Raw genomic sequence first — 24,323 nt, forward strand, 5'->3', positions numbered from 1 at the left:
TTTGTTCCAATAAGTATGATGATATTTTTACTATCTGGTAGGTGAGCCTTTCTCAACCTGGTGCCCTTGGTATATGTGGGATCTCAAATCTCATAATCATTAACACAAGCCCCATCCTTGGTGTTTGGGAATGATGGGAGTTGCAGTCCAACCCCTCTGGTGAGTACCAAGATGGGAAGGCTTCTGTAAGTCCTGACACGTGAAATTATTGTTTTGGGTTATTTTTATTTGGGAAGTCTTAATATTGGATTCACCACTAGTTGACACTGATAGTATACAGATACAGGCAGTCCTCAAGTTATAACCATTTAATGACAATTTGAAGTTACAATGAAAAAAGTGACCTACATTGTCCTTGCATACATCTGTTGCAGAATCCCCATGGTCACATGATCAGATTTGGGTGCTTAGCAATCCACATGCACTTAGGACAGATATAGTGTCCCAAGATCATGTGATCACCTTTTGTGACTTCTGAAAAGCAGAGTCAGTCAGATTTGCATAATTATCACAGCAAAAAGGTTGTAAAATTGATTGTGACTCATTTAACATGGCTTAGCAACAGAAGTTCCAATCCTAATTATGGTTGTAAGTTGAGGACTATCTGTAAATTGGTTTTCAAGATATAATCTTGTAATGGATGCTCATGACCAATTCTTCCAGAAAAGCAAAAAATAGGACACATTTTCTCTGAAATATTAGTTCAGTCATAGTATGCTGTTGCCACATAGTGGCTGGTTTGAAACACAACAGTAAAATATATCAAATTCTGGAGTCTGAGCTTAGAAGATTTTGAAAAGGATCTAAGCAGCATCACCTCAGCTGAGCAACTGAGTTCCAGCCCACTCAGCCATTGTAAGTTAAGTTGGAGAATAATATATAGGAGCGTAGCTTATTTGGACCCATTTGGGATCTAAGTGACTTAAATCACAAAAAAATGTAATCTATGAGTAAGAATCCTTCTACACAAAGGTCTTCCCATAACCAATCTCTCCAAAGGGTTTTCAAATCAGCAGTGATGATGATCAATCAATTGTTGTCTTTCCTGATGAGCTATGGAAGTTAAGAAGAAGCAGAGAGTACCATAAACTCATTCAGCTGTTAGAGAAGACAGAAACTGGGATTCAGTTACTGCCCTCTGCCTATGTCTTAGCAGCTTCTGGAAAACAATTATTGCCGATAAAAATAACTTTCTTTTTGTTTCTGGTAAATGTGGCATTCACTTTGCAAATTTATGAGCTCCCTGGCCACCAAGACTTCACACTTGACAATAAATTCTCATTGAAAGCAATGATGGCAGGACACTGCAGCATTGCAACTGGAAACTTTTTCAACAGCTTCAACACACCAACATTATTTGTGCTTGGAAAGACGCAGAGAGAAAAATGATTTGTTTAAGTCCAAAGGCCGGGAGACGAGATGAAGCAAAATTTTGCATAGACTGCTTATAGAAGCAAGGAAAATCAGGCCACTTTCTTAACAAATTGTGAAATTTGCTACAAGAATAAGATTGAATTTGTTGCTAAGCTGCGTATAAAACCTACTGAAGAACTCCATGGAAGATCTGGTAAGCAAGATGGAAAAATAGTGCATATCACTGCAGAATCCAGCAGCATCACAGATTTAAAAATATGGCTTGTCAGTGCCAAAAGCTGTGCTATTATTGAACCAAAAGAAACCTTAAATGCCAAGGGGGAACAATGTGAGAGTGCAGCAGTTCAGTAACAAGTGTTGGATTAGCAGAAATATATGAATAGAAGGCCCTAAATTGGTTTCCAACCCATTTTAATTTTGGCCTATATTGTTTTTTATAATAAATACACTAACTATGAACAGCAATAAGCAAGAAGTCTGAAATTTGATCCCTATTAAAACGGAATCATGAGATTCAGTTGAATACTCAGCAATACTTATCTTTCTTTACTAATTTTCTATTCTGGTTCTGATTCAGCAACACTTTATGTTTTAACTTGGGTGCTAGTTAGACAGAAACTTAAATAGGTATGAGCCAGCAATCTGTTGTAGCTGCCCAAAAGCTAATGCAATCTAGGTTGCATAGAGGAATAGTTTCAGGATCATATGAAGTGATAGCAGCACTTTATACTGCACTGATAAGACCACACTTGGAACACTGAATCCAATTCTGGTCACCACGATATGAAAAGATGTTGAGAAACTAAAAAGAGTGCAGAGAAAAACAGAAAAATGATCTAGAGGCTAAACCAGGGCTAGGCAACCTCGGCTCTTTTATGACTCATGGACTTCAACTCCCAGAATTCCTAAGTCAGCATAGCTGACTCAGGAATTCTGGGAGTTGGAAGTCCATGAGTCATAAAAGAACCAAGGTTGCCTAGCCCTGGGCTAAACCATATGATGAATGATTGAGGAAACTAGGTATGCGTAGTCTAACAGAGTGGACTAAGATGAAATGAAACTAGTCTTCCAATACTTGTGGGGCTGACCCAGATGAAGGGCTCAACCTATTCTCCAAAGCACCTACAGCAGGAAAAGGCAGAAAATCATTAAAGAGAGATCCAATCTAGAACTAAGGAGGACAATTAATCAGTGGAATCAGTTACCTCAAGATATCATGGGTATTCCATCACTGGAGGTTTTCAGATAGAGGCTAGACAGAAATTTGTCTAGAATGGTCAAGAAGCAGGAGGTTTGACTAGAAGACTCCAAGGTCCTTTTTAACTCTATTATTCTATGTTCTATATCTAGTTCTGTGTTAAAATATTAGCTCCTATGGAATTTTCTAAAGTTAGAATTATTTTGGCACTGAATGTTATAAGAATAGACATTGTGTTTTTCTAAACAAAAAATGGAGCTCCTGTTTATTGTTTTTTTGGTCTTCTGAAAAATGAGCAATTATAATTAGTGCTGCCATATTTAGAATGCATTTCTAATTACCCTTCACAAAAAAATGCATCTAATTCAAATATCAAGGCAAATTGAAATAGCATCAATGTCTCCATTTAGAAATTGACAAACAAATTCTGTTATCAATGAAACTTTCTTCCAGTTTAAAAAGGAATAGGAGGGTAGGATAGATAGGATGCATGAGCCCTTCTTAATAATTGTCTACTTAAAAGCTGCCTAGCTAATTATAAAGATGAAAAAAAATGAAGAGAGAAGGCAGAGATTTTGGGCCTGCCTATCAATGCAGAACATCATTTTCTAGTGACAACAAGCATCATTATTGTAAATTTGCATATAGAAATTTAAAGTGGGTTGATTTTTCCCTGCAAATTTGCACTTTCCTTTTTTCCTTTTTCCCAGTCATGTGTAAAGTGGCTGAACTACAAGTAAATATGTCAAATGCCCTGGCAGTTTAATTGATGATTCCTGCTCAGAAGATGGTATATATGAAATTTGATTGCAGCTGACAGAAATTGAAACTCAACCTTAATGGCTTTATGTGACGAAAATGCATTTCAACTGTCCTTGCTTTTATTTTTACCAAAATAACCCTGATGGATAAAAAACAGTATAAAACCAAGTAAAGGCCAATATTTATGTTTCTGTTTAATTCTCACTTGCTTCCCTGTAAAGGAATAGCTTCTGAATATAATTCAAGGTCACCCTCTGGGTCAGCCAGATGTTCCTGATTTTACTAAGTAGATACCTGACTAGCCTCTTTGAATCACCTGAAACTGATATTTTTTAATCATATAATTTAACCCGTTACCATGTTAGCTTTACTATTTCATTTGAGGGGGGGGGACATCTGAGCTTGGGGTCAAGAGAATAGAGGCAGGAGGACTATTACTAGATCCAGAGGGCTTCTCTTCCATCTGTTTAATCTTCAACTTCAAATGGCCTTGCTGTGATACAAATTGCATATTTAGGGGAATGGGAAATAATATCCACATTTCTGCCAGCTGTTAATTACCTACAATCTATCTGAAATGGTCTGTAGACTTATTCAATAAGCTACCGTCTTACATCTGTATCACAAGTAGTGTTAAGTTATAATTTGAAAAAAGGGTAAGCTGGTAGCCAGAATGGTGAAATTGAAGCTCTATCCATTTCATATATGTGATGGACATAAAAATAAGAGATCTGTTTGCATCATGACTTGCCATCTTGACATTTTTCATTATAGCTTGTAGCTATTCCTGATCACTTTTTGTTCACCACCTTGAATTATTTAAAATAAACCTGTGCTATAAACAAATAATTCCCAACATACAAATCATGCAAAAAAGAGGTTGTGCTTCAATTATGCCATTGCCAGTTTGATTTTGGTTTAATTCTTTGTAGATATTCAAAGGATTGAATGTTTTTTTTTTCCTTTTCTAAGAGTGCCAAGAAACCACACTGACTCTGCAGAACTGGCTGCAAAAACTTGGCAGTGTGATAAAACCATTCTTTAAATGTTCTAATTCTTGATTTAATATTTATTTTGGGGTTCCCCCTCAGTTTGGGATAGGTTGTGCTATTTTTTCTTTCAACCCACCTATATTGGTCTTACCCACTGCAACATTCACCACACAGAAAACCAAATGTTGTGGCCAGCCACTTAAAGGTTGTTCACCTTCTCTAAATTTTAACTAATTGCAGGCTGTGTACCACCTTTCAAAGTTAATGGCCTACACAAAGTCACTTAAAGCTATATGAGTAATTGTAAGTAAAAGTACAATAAACATTACTTTAACAGATATCTAGAATTCTTCTCTCAGGGCAGCTGGTTAAAAAATGGTTTGAGTATGGAAACTAGGGAAGCCAGCTCCTTTGGTGATGATAGCTAATGAATTTTTTCAATCTTCAGGGTTCCTTTTTCTAAAATTAGGGGAGAAAAATTGACTGCTTAAGTCTCTACCTTTTGAGGCAAGATTCAGTTTGTTCAGAGGAGATAAGGATTGCAATTTAGATAGACTATATTTCTAAGAGATAAATCTATTGCTTTTTTTAAAAATAAAAGGACCTCCCCATTTTTCTTGAGAAAAATTCAATGTTCATTGAGGGCCACATGAAATTCTTACATACAAAATATTGTGTCAATGTTTTGCAAAAAAAGAAAAGAAAGAAAAAGAGAAAAAAAAGAAAATCTTAAAGGAGCAAAATTATATTGATGTGGTTCACAGAAGTGATTCTGTGATTCACAGAAGTGGTTGTGCTTCTGCTTGAACTACTTAGCAAACTTAAACACCAAATTAAAAACAGAACAAAACCAAATTTGTTACTGATTCAAAACCGAAATGAAGAGTTAGAAAAGAAAAACAAGCAGATCTGAGTACCCAGTAAATTCCAAACTTAGTAATAGGTAGAATCTAATTTCAGACTTCCCCTTATGTCTGGGGCTAAGGCATTTATTACAGAAAACAATATAGACCCAAATTAAAATGCTCTAGAAGTCAACAAGGCTCTTTTTCTACAATAATTATGCTGATTCAGCATTGTCACTGACTGGACTTGTTTTATGCCCCCATTATTCCCCTTTGTTATTTTGCAATAGGATTGTTCTGATTCTTTCAAATTTCAGCTGCACTTAACATCATTAAAACTTAATCTGCAACAGCCTATGTGTTTGATGGACTGTCTCACCACTATCATGTTATATCCCTCCTTAAATTTTCAGAGGATATTCTTTTACATGCCTACAACATGGACATTAGAATATAAATGTATTCTTTGTGCTCTTCCTATGGCCAAAACACTGATATAGCAGCATTGGAAAGATAAATGTAATCGATCCCATTTATTCAATGGATTGAAGACCTGGTTAAATTTGCCATCTATGAGTAGTTTGTCTGTAGATGTAGAACTTTGCATAGACAAGTATAATGAAAGATGGAACTCAGTTTTACAAAATGGAATAGATTAAAGATGAATGATAGTTATATAAATGTATTGGAAATCAATATATGTGCATCTGTATTTACATTAGATAAGTATCAATAGAATTGTAACTCTTATACTGCAATTATATACTTTGTTTTTTCTGTTTGTATTTTTCTTTTTCACTTTTTAGAAGTGCTTTTTATGTAGTATCTTTTTTCAGAATCTATGTATCTTCATTATAATTATAACTTTTTTCTTTTTGTTATTTTAAAAGCAATAAATAAACATTAGATGATTGCTATGAGAAGTGTGCTGGCTACTGGTATTTTTTTGTTTGTTTGTTTGTTTTTTGATGGAATACTTGATGCTTGTCAATACCTATAAAGCCCTATATAACTTGGTGCTTGGAACATTATCTGCCTAAGTTGAGTGACCAGAGAATACATTCTGTGAAGATTCCTCTCCTTCGAAACAGTTTCCCACCAAGAAACAAAAGTAGCCCTATTTTAAGTCCTTTCAAAGAAAAGTGAAACCTGGGTCTCTTAAAATGTTTCTCTGGAGGTTGCTACATGCAATAATCAACACTAAAATGATAGGGTTCCATGGTTATTTTGTATCATAACTGTATGTCTTATACAGTGGTGGGATTCATCCAATTTGCACCAGTTCGGCAGAACTGATAGGCCCAGAATGGACTTCCGGAAGCGGCATCCACACAGAGAACCAGTTGTTCACATATTTGAATCCCACCACTGGTCTTATATCACTTTGTTACTGTCTGTGCGTTTTGGCCAAAACCCTTCAGGATTAGTTTCTAAGATTGATAAATCTTATAAACACAAAAGAGATTCTTCTCAATATTATACCGTAATTTGTTTGTAATTATTCTTCTCCATATATTTTATTGATTTTTAAAAACATAAATCACTTAATAGTTGCTAAACTGTGTGTTTGCTGGGTTTACATTTGTAAAGAAAAATCATTAACAAATGGTTTCTATAGTCCATAATCCACATAGTACATTTAGTTGATTTTCCCTTTTCTCCAAAATGTCTTCTTTGTAAACCTTGAAATAATACAGTTCTTATTATTTTGATAAATAATAGTTACATATATGATTTTCCCAATATTCCTAGAAATAATGATCACATCAATATAATATTTCTTTTCTATCTAATCATTCTGGTTGCCTCATCTTATATCCTGTTACAGTCCTAATTTATATTTGTTTCTCCCATAAAGTTCAAAGTATTCTTGCTGATTAAGATTTTCTCAACAGATAATTACTTAAAGATTTAAATCCATTTTTCCATATAAATCATCTTAACACTTTTACATTTCTTAAAGAATAGGTAAAAACAGTAAAGAAAAGGAAAAAAGAGCAAGAGGTAAAGAAGCATAAAAAGTAAAATACTACTTAAAATATATATTCCTCCTAAGCTAATATATATTCATTCCCAAAATTTCTTATTCTTTTTAACCATGATTAAAAATATATTTAATCTTTAAATATTCCATTTAATGTGTCTAGTCATCTATCCTTTAACTCATATTCAAAACATTTTTTTCTTTTTTATACATTATAATTTCCCTAAATTCAGACACATTTAATTATCTAAAACATTTCCTTCATCTAGGCCATTTCAGCAGTATTATATTACTTATATCAAGAAATAAAATAAAAAAGGGGGGGAAGCATACAGTATTATTTAAGAAGTTCCTCTCTCTTAGAATGACCTATGTATTCAGAATCTTTTCTATTTCTTTAACCATATTCAAACAAATGTTTCTTTTTTAAATATTCTCTCTGGTAAATCCCATCATCTATTTTCTTAATTTTCACTTTGATCTTTTTTCTTTGTCCAGTATCTTGATCAATGTGTTTTGCTGAATCAAAACGTTTTTCCATATATTTATGACTGTTGTTGTAAGTATAAGAAGTAAATTGAATAAAGTGTCTTTATGTGAGACGTTTGCCTTTCCATGTTTCTTGAAAATCTTTTTCTCCTTCTTTGCTTCTCTTATCACTTCCTTTCTCACTGTTTTCAACATCTCTTCATTCCATTTTATCCAATCTGTTTTTTTGTCCTCAGATTTATTTTGTAGTCTTAAGGGATGAGTTGTTTTTTTCCATTTCTTGTAAATTTTTCCCCACTAGGATTAAATTATGTTTTCTTGCTTTGTTAAGTTCCATCTTTGAGTCTCTTTCTATTTTATGTTCACTTATTTGTTTTTTCTGCTCCTTCTTGTTTGTAATTATTGTGTGCTGAACAGATACACATAGTATAATATCAAAGTCATATACCTTCACATATAAATCAATGCAGTTTTCAAATATATGATAAAGCCTGACTTGGAAAGCCAGACCATTTCTATTTGCCTGGACATTTGCAGTAGAATTTTATTTATCTATTTATAATATTTATTAACTGCCTATCTTACCACATTGTAACTTTGGGAGGCTTACAATATTAAAAGATAAAACTGGGCAAAATCTAATGATATAAATGCAGAACTATAAAAAATCAAATTAGATAAAATGATGGGGAGGGGGGAGTATGATGAGAAGGGGAGGTAATGGGATCTGTTAATCTATCAACCACGATCGAATTGAAAACCTCTACACTGGATCTGCAAGTCAACTGGCTGAGCCAGGTCTTTAAGCTCTTATGGAAAGTAAGGAGGGTTGGCTCTGGCTTCATTTGGGGTAAGATGTTCCAAAGGACACAACAACTGCAGAGAAATTACTTCTCCTGGACCCCACTAGCCTGAATTTCTTCTCCTGGACCCCACTAGCATGCCTTCTCTGCTGGCACAGCTCAGGCAGGCCAATCCCAGTGGGATGAGATGGTCTCTCAAATAGCTTGGACCCAAGCCACGAAGGACTTTAAAGATGATTACCAACACCTTGAATTGCATTTAGAAGCAAACTGGTTGCCAGGGCAGGGGTGTCACATGGGCCATCCTTGGGGCCCCAAAAATTGCCCGTACTACTGCACTCTGCACCAGCTCCTAGCTTCTGAATGCTCTGCAAGAATCATAAAGATTTCTAAAAGTGTATCTCTCAATCCATCTGCAACCATTGACTATTATGACAAATATCTGGAAAATGTTTTAAGAGTTTGCTAATCTTCAATAAATCTAGCGTTGCTAAAAAATACCAGTGTATGTAATCTTAAATGGGAAAACTCTTCAGTTAAGATATAGCTTGGAATGGCAATATTGGTTCAGAATGGTGGAAATCATATTTAAATAAAGAGACATGGAAGAATATTTCAGAATAATCCATGCAAGATTAAGATTAATACCACTTGGTATTTAAGCTTTTGAGTTTGCTGAACTAGGCCCAGAATATCTAGCATAGCTTACTTTGCCTTCTAATTTCTGATGAACTCATGCTATAATGAATAAAGCTGCATGCTGACTTATAATGGAATTGGGGCGGGGGGGGGGGGAAGCACAGTAGAAAATGTAAGAGTAAAATACTACAAAAGAAGAGTTACAAAGCGTCGGGAACTTTGCAGGGCTAAATGTATTTGTCCTGATTCAGAAAAGTCATAAAAGAGATTTGGGGGAGAGGGGGGGGAATGGTGAGAAAATACCAACGAAAAAGCTGGAGGGAAATTGGACTACAGTTCCCAGCTGGCAGTGCGGCCAGCCCTCTCCGCCTTCGCACCTGCTGGAGGAGAGGCTTTGTCTAAGGAAACATAAAAAGGAAGAAAAGAGGAGGAAAAGTTTCTCAATGTTCCTTCTGGGCTGTATGTGCCGGTCGGTCTTAGAAGGACGAAAAAAACTGAGAACAAGAAAAGTTCAGGTAAACAGATTTGGCTGCTGTTGTATAAATGGCAGAACAAGTAACTTGAGAATTCTGCTGGGGCGGGGGGAGTCGGGGAAGGATGCTTTTCAAAAGCGGGGAAGAGAGCCCATTGCACATTTTGTGGAATTCGTGCCATGTGGAGTCCCTTTTATATCGTTTTTTGCATTTTAAGTATGACTGTCTCCCTTGGGGAACTTGCAAGGGGGACAGAAATGGTGTAAGCTTTTTTTTTTATTATTAGAACTCCATCGCAAACCATAAGATTTCTGCTTTTAGGGCTGCCAAAGACACGGGAAATTATTTTCGAGGGGGGGGGGAAGTGTGGCAGCTTCTTTTTATTAGTGTGGCTTTATGACTCGGGAATGGATATTCCTTCAACTTCACCAATTTTTCCTCGCAGAAGAAGAGAAGGCTGGGTGGGAAACGGAATATATAAAACTTGAAAGGTTCAGCAGTGGTTTGGCTACCAAGCCTAAAGATGAGATTTATTCTCTTCCCGGTCTCCCAGCGCCTCGGATTAACCTATGTACTTCTCCCTCTTGTCCCACGGAGAAATGGGCGCCAAAAAACCCGAGAATGGATGGGTCCCCCTACAAACTAAAATACTGCTTTGGTTTTCATTTGTCTGATTCTACTTTTGAAAGAAGTTCAAGTAAGTACTAGCCGTGCTTTGCATTCACGGTTAGCTAAAAGTTAAATTAGCCAGGGCATAGTTAATAGCTTTTCATGGTTCATTAGTAACATTCATAGTCAAATCCTCAGAAATATAGGCAGGCTCACATGCCAAAAGATGTTTCTCCAATGGTGGTACAAGAAGGGTAAGTTAACACTGGGAGGATTTTGATGGTCTCTCTGCAATAGCCAGGCATAACTGTTTCCCACTACTTGAATCTGTGCTATTTGAGTCACTGAGACTGGAAAAACATATATAGAGTAGCATTTAATGAAGCCACAAAATGGTCATATAATTTGAATTTGTACTGCTATATTCAAAGTGATATTTCAATGGAAAATTGTTTCCAATTTAACAGAAATAGGGAATGAAAATTTTTAAACATACGTTTTTATATGTAGTTTAGTAGACTTTTACACTAAAGGATAAAAAAAGCTATAATGTAAAAGTATGATTAACAAAAATAAGAAAGTGGTTATAAAAAGCAAAATGTAAAAAAAAAATTCCACAGATTCAAATATTCCAACTTCCCAGTCTGTTTTAGCATGGCTTGGACCAGGTTCATATAATTCTATTACATTAATTTTTTGTTCTAATGTAATAAGTCTTTTTTAAGCATGTATTGTTCTCCTCTGATAAAATATTCCTGTTCTCCACTTTGCAAGCAGAAAGATTAGCAATATTTAAAATCTCAACTGCACCTGTGCAGCTAGTTAGTTGCACATGTGCTATCCTTGCATTAGGTGGATTTTGGATTGCATTAATCACAACCTGGAATCAGTTTTCAATGTGCATTAAATCAAATATTGTAAACATTTGTGGTCAGCTAATGAGCAATGGATTACTGAAATTGGCACTGAGAAACTGTAAATTTGGTTAAGATCAACAAGCCAGGCACTTATTGAGGCCTCTTTGGGCTTAGTACCTTCTTCAGCAAAAGCTACATTTTGATTGTAGAAGAGAAGTCAGCAATCTGGGTTTCTCCATGGGGTTGAATCCTCAACTCCTTTCAGTCCCAGGTGTTCATGGCTAATGGGAATGGACTGTAGAAATTGGAGTCCAAAATATATGCCTGCAAGTCTGCAAGAGTTGAAAAGCCATAACAGCTATTTCACTTGGTTCAAATGAATGATAGTCTGAAATCTTATATTAGCATCTCCTTCAGAGTATGGAGTACTGATTGGTTAAAAATTCCTTCACAATTCTGCTATCTTTTTGTGTTTAGAGTGACCAGTGAATGGAGAAAAAAACTTTAAGATCTATTAAATAGTTAAATATATAAATGTAATTAAAACCACAGAAGAGTGTCTTTAAGCTATTGTATGGAATATAGCAGCCATTTGACAGGCTTCCTATTTTCATTGGATCCCCAAGTCTGCTAATATGTGTATTAAATGTTATGTGACATGAAACATGTATAATAATAATAATAATAATAGATCCTGGGTAAGGACTCGATAGGTAGACAAAATGCCAAATCCAGTCTGAACATCTGGCTGACTGTGCAATGATCCAAAATAATAATAATGGTAAACTTGGAAGGGACCTTGGAGGTCATCTAGTCCAATCCCCTGCTCAGGCAGGAAACCCTATACCATTTCGGACAAATAGCTGTACAGTCTCTTCTTAAAAACTTCCAGTGTTGGAGCATTCACCGCTTCTGGAGGCAGGTTGTTTCACTGGTTAATTGTTCACTGTCAGGAAGTTTCTCCTTAGTTCTAGGTTGCTTCTCTCCTTGATTAGTTTCCACCCGTTGCTTCTTAACCTGCTTTCAGACGCTTTGGAAAATAGCTTGACTCCCTCTTCTTTGTGGCAGCCCCTGAGATATTGGAACACTGCTATCATATCTCCCCTCATCCTTCTCTTCATTAAACTAAACATACCCAATTCCAGCAGCCGTTCCTTATATGCTTTAGACTCCAGTCCCCTAATCATCTTTGTTGCTTTTCTCTGCACTCTTTCTAGAGTCTCAAGATCTTTTTTACACTGTCATGACCAAAACTGGATGCAGTATTCCAAGTGTGGCCTTACTAAGGCATTATAAAGTGGTATTTTCACATGATCTTGATTCTATCCCTCTGTTAATGCAGCCTAGCACTGTGTTGGCCTTTTTGGCAGCTGCAGCACACTGCTGGCTCATATTTAGGTGATTGTCCACTAGGACTCCGAGGTCCCTCTCACAGTTACTACTATTGAGCATGGTGCCACCTATACTATACCTGTGCATTTAGTTTTTCTTGCCTAAACGTAGATACCTTGCTTTTTTCACCACTGAATTTCATTTTGTTAAATAGTGCCCAGTGTTCAAGTCTGTCCAGATCCTTCTGTATCTTAAGCCTGTCTTCTGGAGTGTTGCCTATTCCTGCCAGTTTGGTGTCGTCTGCAAATGTGATGAGTTCCCCATCTATCCCCTCCTCCAAATCGTTGATGAAGATGTTGAAGAGTACTGGGCCCAGATCAGAGCTCTGGGGCACCCCACTACACACTTCCCTCCATGTAAATGGGGTTCCATTGAGGACCACTCGCTGAGTACAGTTGGTCAGCTAACTACAGGTCCATATATATGTAACATATATAATACATACCATTATGTAGAGGGTGCTGATGTAGAGGGTGCTGATGTGAAAACCTAGAAGCTCCTCAAAATGGAGGTTTCCATCCCAAGTCCAACACCCAGAGACAGTATAGCACCGGTGTATCAAACTCACAATGTCATGTGATGTGTTGTGACATATCACGACTTTTTTTTCATTGCCGGCAATGGGGTGGGTACAATTTCAGCCCATTGGCCGGCAGTTTGACACCCCTGGTATAGCAGTTGGAAAGAGGGTGGGTGGATATGTGTTTATGGAGATTCTGTGAAATCATCCAGATCATGCTTGTTCCAAAGGTGCTTTTCCAAAAAGCAATTGGACTTTCTTGGGGTTTTTTGTCTTTGAAAACATTTCTGAAGCATTGAAGAAGCTTCTTGGATGAGAAGCAAAATGTTTTCAAAGAAAAAGCAATAAAGTCAGTTGTCTTTTGCAAAAGCACTTGTGGGTAGATATGAGAGACAGCAGCAAACATGGGAGGAGGAAAATCAAGCAGAAGTGCCATGGCAGGACAGGACCCTGAATGGGATGTATCATCAATGGATAGCAGGGGTGGCTATCCATTGGGAAATCCTACCAGTGGTTGGAAGAGCTGGACTAAAACATCACGGAGGCGCTAAACATAGCATCACAAGAACAGGCACTAAGCACCAGATCCACAGAAGCAGGGGTCTACCACATTAGACAGGACCCGAGGTGCAGATTTTGCAGTGAAGCCTCAGAGACAGTCCAACACAGTGTCAAGGTGTGAATAGCATGCAGTGAATGGCATAACCAAATAGCTGGTAATGTATACAGGAATATCTGCACAGTGTATGAGCTAGAGCTAGGTCCTGGGGAATAGCAGGGCTGGGATCCTATGGGATTATCAGACCCAAATAAACAGACAGTTAATGGTCAATCAAAGACCAAGACAGTGGCAGTGGTAGTGATAGAAAGTGTCAAGGGAAATCAGGAAGGAGTATGAGCAACTGCTAAAGAAATAGCAGGGTCTGAAGGAGGAGCTAGAGAGGATATGGAAACTAAAGGCCAAAGTGGTCCCTGTGATGGTGGGACCACTCAAGATTGTGACTCCTAAGCTGGGAGAGAAGGTGGTTGAAATAATCAATTTTAACAAATTTGTTCAAAGCAAATGGCTGTTGAAATAAGCTCTGATAGCATTTCTTTTTCTTTCTTTCTCTATTTTTTGAGGTACTAGCAAGATAATGGAGATGAAGCTGATAATTCTTTTGAACTATTCAAAAAAATAATAATCGCTGGTTGAAGCTATTCTCCGTTTCCACTATCAATGAAAAATGGTCTGGCCAAGGTCTTTTTTTTTTTTTTTTTTTGGCTTTTAAAACCACCTGCTAGATAACAGGGATATATAAAGGGTAGAAAGTTTTGCACAAGCAATGTTGTGATAGTTAATAACCGTAAAAGAAGACTCCACTTCAGTAAGATCTGTACAAAAAAGGCTTTCCAGCTAAGCTATAGAGTAGACGTAGATCTTAATGGATTTTTTTTCCTGCTTTCACTTGCCTTAACCCTGCTAAATATTGGCTACCTTGCCTTGTCTGGGCTTATGATAGGGTTGGCCCTTTTCCCAGACAGCTACTATGCCATGAGGCCAGATCAAGAAAAGCTGCGAAGCTACACAGCACCAATCATTGAGCTTTGAGAATTAACTTATTGAAGCTACTAGTTCCTTGGGAAGAAGCCACAGGATATATCTCTTCCTGTGATTAGGGAATGGGGTTGGAGATGCATGGTGATAAATATATGAAACAAATAATAATTACTACGGATTGGGATGGCTGTATAGGAATTACAGAAGCAGTCAAGGTGTGGAGAGTGAAAGCCCACTGCTCCTCCAGTTTTGGATAGCAGCCAAACTAGCAGATAACTACCATCCAGGCAAAGAATTACGATATGAATTGCCAGCAGCCAGCATAGATTTGGAGATCCATCTGGATTGCTGGCTTCTTGTATTACCTTTCCAATCTCTTCTTGGAGGCTTCTAGCCCTTGGAAAGCTATGGCTGGTATATTCTTTCAAGGACTGAAATAGAAGCTTAGAGTATGTGCACTCATAGGCTGCAGAAGCAGAGGCCTTGTGGTCTCGCCGATGTTGCTGAGTTTCCTCTTCCATCATCCAGAGCAGATTAGAGACAACAGGGGTTGGAGAGTCATGTGTTTCCCAGCCTAACAATGAGCATGTCATATGCAGGTAGAGCAGTGGTTCCCAACCTTTTTAATGCCATAACCCCCAACCGGTCGTAAGTCGAGGACTACTCAACCAGTCGTAAGTCGAGGACTACTCAACTGGTGCAGCATCGTTTGCAGAATGGGACTTTTGGCGGGCTCAGCAGGGCAGAGACAATCTGGACAATTCCTATTGGCTTTTGAAAGCCAATAAAATTAGACTCTATTCAAAAGAGTCTATTCTATTGGCTTTCAAAAGCCAATAGAATAAAAGGGAGTAGCACAGCTAAGGAAAAGGAGGAAAAAATGGTGGACTGCTTTGTTTGGCGACCCCCATGAAATGGTCGTTCGACCCCAAATGGGGTCCCGACCCACAGGTTGAGAACCACTGAGGTAGAGAATGCCTGCATCTGTATATAACAGTGGTGGCGAACCTATGGCATGGTGCCAGACGTGGCACTCAGAGCCCTCTCTGTGGGCATGCGCACCGTCGCCCCAGTCCTAGGCCTTCAGTTGGGTTTTATAAAACCTTTTCGCTTTAGGCCTCCGCTGCCGTGTGCAAAAAAAAAAAAAAAGATTCAATCAGTCAATTTCAACTTCTCACGAGAAAAAAAAGTTCTTGCAAAGTTGGAATTGATTGAACTTTTTAGTCCCACCCAGTCTGCCGTTACCACCACAGCCATGTCCACCCAATGGGCCATACCCAGCCTATGGGCCAACACCCACTCGGTACCCGACGATGCATGTTGGTTTTGGGTTGCAGTTTGGATACTCTATCTCTAAAAGTTTCGCCATCACTGGTATATAAGCTTTCTGTCTGGGCTTGCACAGAGGTATGTTTTGTTACTTTGCAGCACCCACATCACTGTCATTGTGATTTATTGCAAATAAATCTACCAAATACCATCCTGGGGTGATTAAAAGACCTATTTCCACTCATTTCAGTTTTTTCTTACTATCCCTTGTGCAGTCCCATGGGCAAGTCAATTGTGAGAACACACACACAGGTTTTGTGTCAGTCTTTTAAATAGTTTAAAGGAAATTCAGAAATGAAAAGCATTGCTAGTCGTCATCATTCATTATACAATTTTTTTATTATAGTAATGTTTTTGTAACAGTGAACATTGTTCTTTGCAATGAAGCATTCTTGAGCTAGATGAAGTGTTAAGATGTTATCTGATAGAAAATTGGTATTTTAAGTGTTTTCTGTGCCTTCCCCTCTAAGTATGGGTATGCAGTTGCAATGCAGAGCTGGGACTTCTCCTTAATGGTTTGAATGTGTGTTTAGTTGGGTCAAGAGTTTCTGAACTTTGTATGTTTTTGTTTATTCCATATTTTCCATGATTCTCCTTTGTTTATCCATTTTTCTTTCACTTTCAATACTATTAACAATTCTAGTTTGATGTTAAATACAGCACTCCTAAGGAGTGACAGTGTGCCTGGTAAAGCATTCCATATACAGTTTTCCCATGTTTGCAATGTGTGTGTGTGTGTGTTTGTATGTATTTGTGCAATGCCTATTTTTTATTTTGCTTTTGTTTCTATTTTCCTTACATGTTTCAGTAGGTTACAGGTAATCCTCAACTTACAGCCATTCATTGAGTGACCATTGGAAGATACAGCGACACTGATCGAAGGGCCTTATGACCAGTCCTTGAAGTTCTGGCTTTGTATCACCCCCATGATCAGAATCCAGGTACTTGGCAACCTGCCCACACTTATGACCACAGGATTGCTTCAACTCCTCACAGCCGCCTGACTCCTTCCCCCCATTTATTCCCTTTGGCACTCCACTCCACTCCTTTGGCATTTAGTCCCTCCTGCTGTCCATGCTCCTGCTACCCTAGCTGACCTTTGCCAACTTCTTGGTTTTGTTACTGACCAAGCATGCCCTACCTGGCCCTTCATGAGGCAGCTGCTGGTTCACGAGGTCAAGCATGTGTTTTTTTCCTCATGAGATTTAGGGAAGGAGGCATCACATGGCCAGAAGGCTCCTCACAAAGGGCCAGGGCAGGCCTTTCTTATCAGCAGCAGAAATAAGGAGATGGGAAAGGTCACTGGTATGGTGGAATACAAGGCAGTAGAGGTCTCAGAGTGCAGGCTGGCAAGGGTGACTGCAGCTGAGACTGTGATAGCTGTGGCTCCCTGGCAGAGCTGTGGTTTTGTGCTGTGCTGCTGGGCCATGCTGGGGTTGGGCTTTGTGATGTGAAGAGCTTCAAGTTGCACTGCAACTCCGGGGCTTCTTGCACCCCCAGAGCTGAAACTCAGGGCTGGAAGGGATCAACATCAGAATAGGTTGGATTAGGGTGGATCCAGTTAATGACTGGTGGAATTTGGTTAATGATGGCAATGAGGAGTGAGAGGATTGCTGATGTGGTTACATGATGCCCCAAAGATGCTTTTTCCAAAAGCAACTGAACGTTCTTGATTTTTTTTCCCTTTGAAAATATTTTGCTTCTCATCCAAGAAGTTTCTTTGGTTCTTTTCAAAGAAAAAAAAAATAACGTTCAGTTGTCTTTTGGAAAAAGTATCTTTGGGACAATCATGACTTGGATGATTGAGAATCTCGATTGACATTGTTACATGATGTCCTGCAATATGGCTGAAGGGCAACCTCTTGGTTGAATCATAACCATGATGTGAAAATGACAAGAGTATTGGATTTATCTGGGCATCTGTCCCAATTGTTGGAAAGGCAGCGAGAAGAGCTTAAAGAGCAAAATCTTCTTACTTTCCAGAATTCATCCCATGAATGACAGTGTCTCAGGATAATGTTGCAAGATCCAATCTGGGTGAGTCACCAGGACCAGAGACTGAGTCTTCCGAGCTTTCGGACTCGTGTTGGGGCCCCCATCCTCAGAGAACTTCTCTCTCACCAGAATGTCTCTCTCTAGTCTAGCAGAAACACTCTGCTAGAGAGAGAGAGGGGTTCCCTGAGGATGGGGGCCCCGGCACGAGTCTGAAAGCTCAGAAGACTTGATCTCTGGTCCCGGCGATGATTCTTGCAGAAGTCATCTCATTCGAATTTCATTTCACGTTATTCTAGGTGGATTCCAACCTTAGAAACCTGTCTGGCTTGGGGAAAAAAAAAGTGTTATTGGAAAATAAGGACCAGCATGGGCGATTCACTTTCTTTTACTTCTCTGGTCTAGTTCTCAAATGTTATGAATGTGTAGTACATAAGATTTACCTTCTCTTGTCAAATATTCTACTTGCCTGTGGCTTGTTCGTTTGGTTAAAACTGTGCTTCTCAATCTTGGCAATTTTAAGATACGTAAACTTTAACTCTGAGAATTCCCCAACCAGTCCACATACCTTAAAATTGCCAAGACTTAAAAAAAAAATGGGTTAAGACATTGGTTTAAAGCAGGCAATCCCCTTTTGAAGACTTCAAAATTCCAAATGACTATGCTACCAAATTCTAGCATGATTTCTGGAAATAGCAGCATAGTTATGGCCATTTTGAGGTGGAGAATATGAAAACCTCTCTACCTACTGTCATGCATTATTTTAATTCTGTTCTCCCCCCCCCATCTCTGATGCATGCTATTTGTCTTCATGCTTCTTTGCAAATTTGTTCTACTGACTTTAGTGAAGTACAGAAAAGTACATAGATAGTCCTTGATTTACATAGGGCTTAAACCCCATTTGAAATTATGAGGGACCTCCCCAGTGCTACATATGACCCAGGTTCAGGGTTCCAATGGCTTTCCCTCCCCTGCAGTCATGTGATCATATTTTGGGTGCTCAGCATCCCACCCTGCATTTAGGGCTCTTTGCTATATCCCATTGCACCTGACCCCGATTTGCAACATTTTTTTTTTGCTTGAAACCAGTATTTACTTCCAGTTTCCAGCAAAAATTGCCCACTGTGTACAATAGACTCACTTAATGGCTGTTGTGTTCACTTAATGACCATGGCATTCACTTTACCACCACTGTATTCGCTTTACAACTTTGGGGCTCAATTACAGTTGTATCCATACTAGGCATTTGGTGTGGAATTGCAACCACTTGTTGATTCATTTCTATAAGGCATCCATTTAACCTGTAAAGCAAGTCCTTATGAAACCAATGAGATTTACTTCTGAATAAATGTATACCTTGGATGGTCTTATAGATGAAACAATATTCAATAGTTGATTGAAACATAAATAGAAAAGCTGAGTAACTTTTCTAGTCCCTACAATTTTAGTAATTAAGTTACTAGGCTTATGTTTGTTTTAATTATACCCTTCTATACTTCTGAATCAAAATGAATATTACACATTAGGCGGGGGGGAGGGAGGGAAATATATTTTTAAACAAGTGCTATAGTGTAAATTAGTGTAAATATAATGTATTTTTAATTAATTTAATTAGATCCTTGGTAGAAATTTTGCTCTAATTTGGTGAGTTCTAGTTTTGTCTTAGATAGGAAAGCCAGCTGGGTGATTTTGGGCCAGATACCCCCTCCTTCAGCACAACTTACTTCACAGGTTTGTTGTAGAAAGACAGGCGGAGAAAAGAGTATTAGTATGTTCATCACTTTAACTTATTTATAAAAATAATAAAGTGAGGGTACAGATAAATTAAAAATAAAGTAAAAATAATTGATTTGGATTTTTATGTGGCTGTAAAGACAAATTACATTTTTCCTATTAAACCTGCTAACGTGTGATGGAGCAAAGCAGGTTTATGTATAGAAAAAGCACAATGCCTTCTAAAGTGTGTGGGAACTTAATTGCAATTCTACTTGCAGGGGAAGAGCCATTATTAAATGACCTTAAGAGCTTGTCTCCTAGAAGCTCCTTTGGGAACTGTGGGTTTAATAGCATCCAAATGCTGTAATTTACATAACAGAAAGTCAGACTCTGCAAGGATGAGCAAAAAGAAAAAATACAGGTATTCCTAAACCTACAACAGTTCGCTTAGTGACCATTCAAAGTTACAATGGCCCTGAAAAATGCAACTTATGACTGTTTTTCACAGTCACATGATCAAAATTCAGATGCTTGATAACTGTTTCATATTTATGACTGTTGCTGCGCCTCAAGATTATGGGATCCCCTTTTGCGAACTTCTGACAAGAAAAGTCAATGAGGAAGCCAGGTTCACTTAACAACTGAGTTTCTAACTTATCAACTGCAGTGATTCCCTTAACAATTGTGGCAAGGTTGTAAAATAGGGCAAAACTCACTTAACAAATGTCTTCACTTAGCAACAGAAATTTTGGGCTCAATTTTGGTCGTAAGTCGACTATCTGAATGTGGAAACCACCAGAAACTCAAGTGGGAGATAGTGCTCCTTCGTGCTTAGATAATACCACATACTATACATAATGAGTCAGGAAGCAGGAAAATAGGATGGAGGTTAATATAAATTGCAGAGAAAGCAACAGGGCTGCATAAATAAATAAATGGCATACCTCATATGTGTACACTTCTCTATCATGTGCTTCTGCCAAAATAGAAAGTATCTGCCAGGGAGTTACCCATTTGCACTTTCCAAGATATGAATAGAAAATTTTATTGCACTTTTTCAGATATAAACTCATACCTGCATGGAAGGAAGTACACCATAGTTCAGAAAGGAACCCATTATACATTTTGGTAGAGGTTTTTGCTTTTTAGGTCCAAAAAGAAGTCGTTAGCGGGCTAGTGGATCTGTAGATCCAGAGCTCTGTAAGGCTGAACATTGGGAATGAAGGGAATAATAATTATATAAGTGAAAGAAAAAGATAGCAGTCCCACAGCAGCAAAGATCAGGCTGATGGTCTCCTTTTATAGAGCATTGAGGTATTTCAAGATCTCAACTGTGGAACCTTAGACAAGATGATGGCAGGTATGTAGTACTTCATCAGAATTCCATGTTAGGTTTTTCTTAATGCCTGAAGCCTAAAGCACTTTCACAAAACTCTTTTTGGTAACCATAATATGCAAGAGATGCTCCTGCTTTAGCAGTAGAGGTAGACTACAGTTCACTTGAAGTTATAACAGCACTGAAAAAAAGTGACTTATCACCTTTTTCACACTTACGACCATTGCAGCATCCCCATGATCATATGACCAAAATCCAGATGCTTGGCAATGGACTCATTTATGACAATTGCAGTGTTTTGGGTTCAGGTGATCAACTTTTGCGACTTCTGACAAGCCAAGTCAATGGGGGAGCCAGATTCACTTAAAAACCATATTAACAGCTGTGGTGATTCACTTAACAATTGTGGCAGGAAAGGTTGAAAAATGGGGCAAAATTCACTTAGCAACTATCTTGCTTAACAATTTTGGGCTCAATTGTGGTCATAAGTTGAGGACTACTTGTATGTGAAGAATCCCTTGGATTTTGGGGGTGGATTGGCCTCTTAACACTGAGCTGAAGAACAGATATTACCAGCAGCACATTAGAAATGCAAGCATAAATTCTGACTTGGTTTGGATAAAGGCAAGCTGGTTAGGGTTATTTGCCCTTTAACCAAGTGTCATCTGCTTTGACTGGCAGGGCTTCTCCAAAACCCAGCCCTTTGTTCCCTCCATTTCCTTCTACTGATTATTTAGCCCAGGATCAGCCAGTGTCTTCTGCATCCTGGAGAACACATTTCTTTTAAAAACAAAATTTGGTCTTCAAGGGCTAGAAGGGAATGTGGTGATGATATTGGCATTCCTGGGAAAGGGTCGCAAGACAAAACAAAGTGTGGGATGGGGGGGGGGGTTCAAAGGTTGTCCATGCTTGATTTAACCAGAGAAGCCAGGAATTGATGGTTCTGCACTAGCCATGCTTCTTCTGCAAAATTCCTTGATTAAGGGACTCTTCACTAAGTGCTTTAGAAGCAAGATGAAAGAACTGTCTAAACTACACAAGGGAGGGATTCCACTTTCTTAGTAGACATTCTATTGTTTGGCCATAGGAGTTGGCATCCCTGATACCTCTTCAAAAGACCAAAAGAAGGGCACTGGTTTACCATAGATAGGAAAAAATGTTCCTGAAAAGTTGAGGCAGCTAGAACATATAACATACCAAAACACCCACAGCCCTACCATGCTTAAGCTTACTCACTAGCTGGAGATTACTGCTTCCATCAGATGTTGCTGAAACTAATAAATACTTGAAGGGATATAGGCATTCTGGTTTTACACTAGATTCCCAGCTCTTTCAATAACCAACTGTTAGAAAGGCACAGAAGGGTGTTTTACATTGGCATCAGCATTGCAACAGCAGTTGCTAAGTTTTAAGAGAGGGAGAAAAATGGCCATTTGTGGCAGGGAGAAATGGGTTAGAACTTTTTTTCTCACTTATTGATCCCTAATTCCAATCAGCTCTCCTTTGGTAGCTGCATTCAGCTGGCTCAAAAATCTGCTGAATGGATCCGATACCACTTAAGGTAAGCTGTGCAACCAAACATTTGCACAGAACTGATGGAGTCAAACGTGGGGAGGCCATTTTCATAGAGAGTACCAGGCTGAATAAGGCTGCAGTGGTTCAAAGACAACATTTTCTGTCTTTTGATTCAGATTATGACACCACACCCTTGAAACCTGGTGACCAAGGGAACAAAGTTCATCTACTTTCTGCGTGGCCAGCTGGTGCAAGTAAGTTGGTAGATGTTTTAGACATTGAATCAATCTTTATTGCATGTGATAATATAGTGAGAAGTCTCCACTTTCAGTTTCATGTTTCAAATGATATAAGTGACATGAGAGTTGAGAGAATGAGCTCCAAATAAAAGGTGAGAGAGGGATTTGATGTTTAGAACATCTGGATCCAGCTGTGGATTAGGAAATGGGGTTTGAGAGGTACTACCTGCCCAAGACATTTTGTTTGTCTGGCACCGAACAGCAAATTCTGTCCAGCCCCCATCAAAATTTATTGTTATTATTTCTATTTATTAAATGAATTTGTTGTCCCAGAAGGCATCAGCCAATTTGTCCTATTAAAGTCTGTGGTCATGAACCTTAATTGCTTTTGTAAGAACTCTTCTGATATTTTTTTTTTTTTGTCTAACTTGGGATATAAGCAAAATAGTAGTATGATTTTTCATTAAAATCTCTTTATGATTTCATACCATGTGAAAGAATATAGTACAAGTAATCTTCAGTTTACAACTGGTCATTTAGCAACTGTTTGAAGTTACAATAGCACTGAAAAAAGTGATTTATGACAGTTTTTCACATTTGTGACCATTCAAGTATCCCCATGGTCATCTGATCAAAATTCAGATGCCAAGTGACTTGCATTTATGACAGTCGCAGTGTCTTGGGGCCATGTGATCACCTTTTGTGACCTTCTGGCAAGCAAAGTCAATGGGGAAGCCAGATTCCCTTCACAAGTGCAATGATTCACATAACAACTATGACAAGAAAGATGGTAAAATGGGGCAAACTTCATGTAACAACTATCTCGCTTAACAACAGAAATTTTGGGCTCAGTTGTGGTTGTAAGTTGAGGACTGCCTGAATAAAACCAGTGAGTTACCTTGGCATTTGTAAAGACAATCCCACAAGGTTTTTTTTTCTCCATCTCCAGCATGAAAAATGTGCCAATATCAAATAATTCCTCACTACTTTTTCATTTAAGATCTGGGATCTCAGACAGCTACTTCATTCTGTGTGAAATGCTCGTGGCAGGGCCGGTTTTGCTTATGAAGTAGGGTGAGCAGCAGAGAACCAACCAGAACTCAACTCTTTTAAGTTTCGAGGCTTTGTTGTTTAAAGTAGAATTCTTCAGTTCTTATTCTGCCTTCTGATAGTTTTGAGTCCTGTTTCATTCAAGATATTGCAGTGCTATATTTTTCTGCACAATAGCTGCATTGTCCGTGTGACACCTGCCAAACTGGATGCAGCTGGGTCAGAAGAGGCTGAAGAAGGCGGGGGCCTTTCTAATAGCAGCCGTCCTCCACTTCTTCTCAGTAAAGAACCAGCTACATCTAACTCAACCTCCAGCCAGTTCCAGAATCAGCATGATGCCTCCACTCTCACCGGTGAGTATTATTCTACTACCTGAAGACTAAGTTCAGTTAATCTCCTGAATAATGAATACCTGTCTGCATCGTAGGACAATGGAGTTTGGTAGTGATTTCTTCTTCTTAGGAAACACTGGGAGCTGTAATCCAGCAAATGTGACTTTCATTAAACTCCCAAGAATTTCCGAGATTCTTCTTCCCAAGAAAAAGCTCTAGGGCAGTGATTCTCAACCTGTGGGTCGCGACCCTTTTGGGGGTCACACGAGCTTTTCACAGGGGTCGCCTAAGACCATCAGAAAACACATATTTCTGATGGTCTTAGGCAGGGCTTGTC

At 38.5% G+C, this 24,323-nt stretch overlaps 1 long non-coding RNA gene across 1 annotated transcript; it reads left to right on the plus strand.

Moving 5' to 3' along the window:
* Window positions 1-9,396: 9,396 nt before the first annotated feature.
* Window positions 9,397-23,969, plus strand: LOC120312816. Its single transcript, XR_005557972.1, has 4 exons — window positions 9,397-9,601; window positions 16,615-16,747; window positions 22,542-22,619; window positions 23,832-23,969. It is a non-coding gene; the product is annotated as an uncharacterized LOC120312816 (long non-coding RNA).
* The last annotated feature ends 354 nt before the right edge of the window (window positions 23,970-24,323 follow it).

The sequence above is a fragment of the Crotalus tigris genome, unplaced genomic scaffold (genome assembly GCF_016545835.1).
Source record: "Crotalus tigris isolate CLP2741 ecotype Arizona unplaced genomic scaffold, ASM1654583v1 scf7180000018544.1747854, whole genome shotgun sequence".
Taxonomy (NCBI): Eukaryota; Metazoa; Chordata; class Lepidosauria; order Squamata; family Viperidae; genus Crotalus; species Crotalus tigris.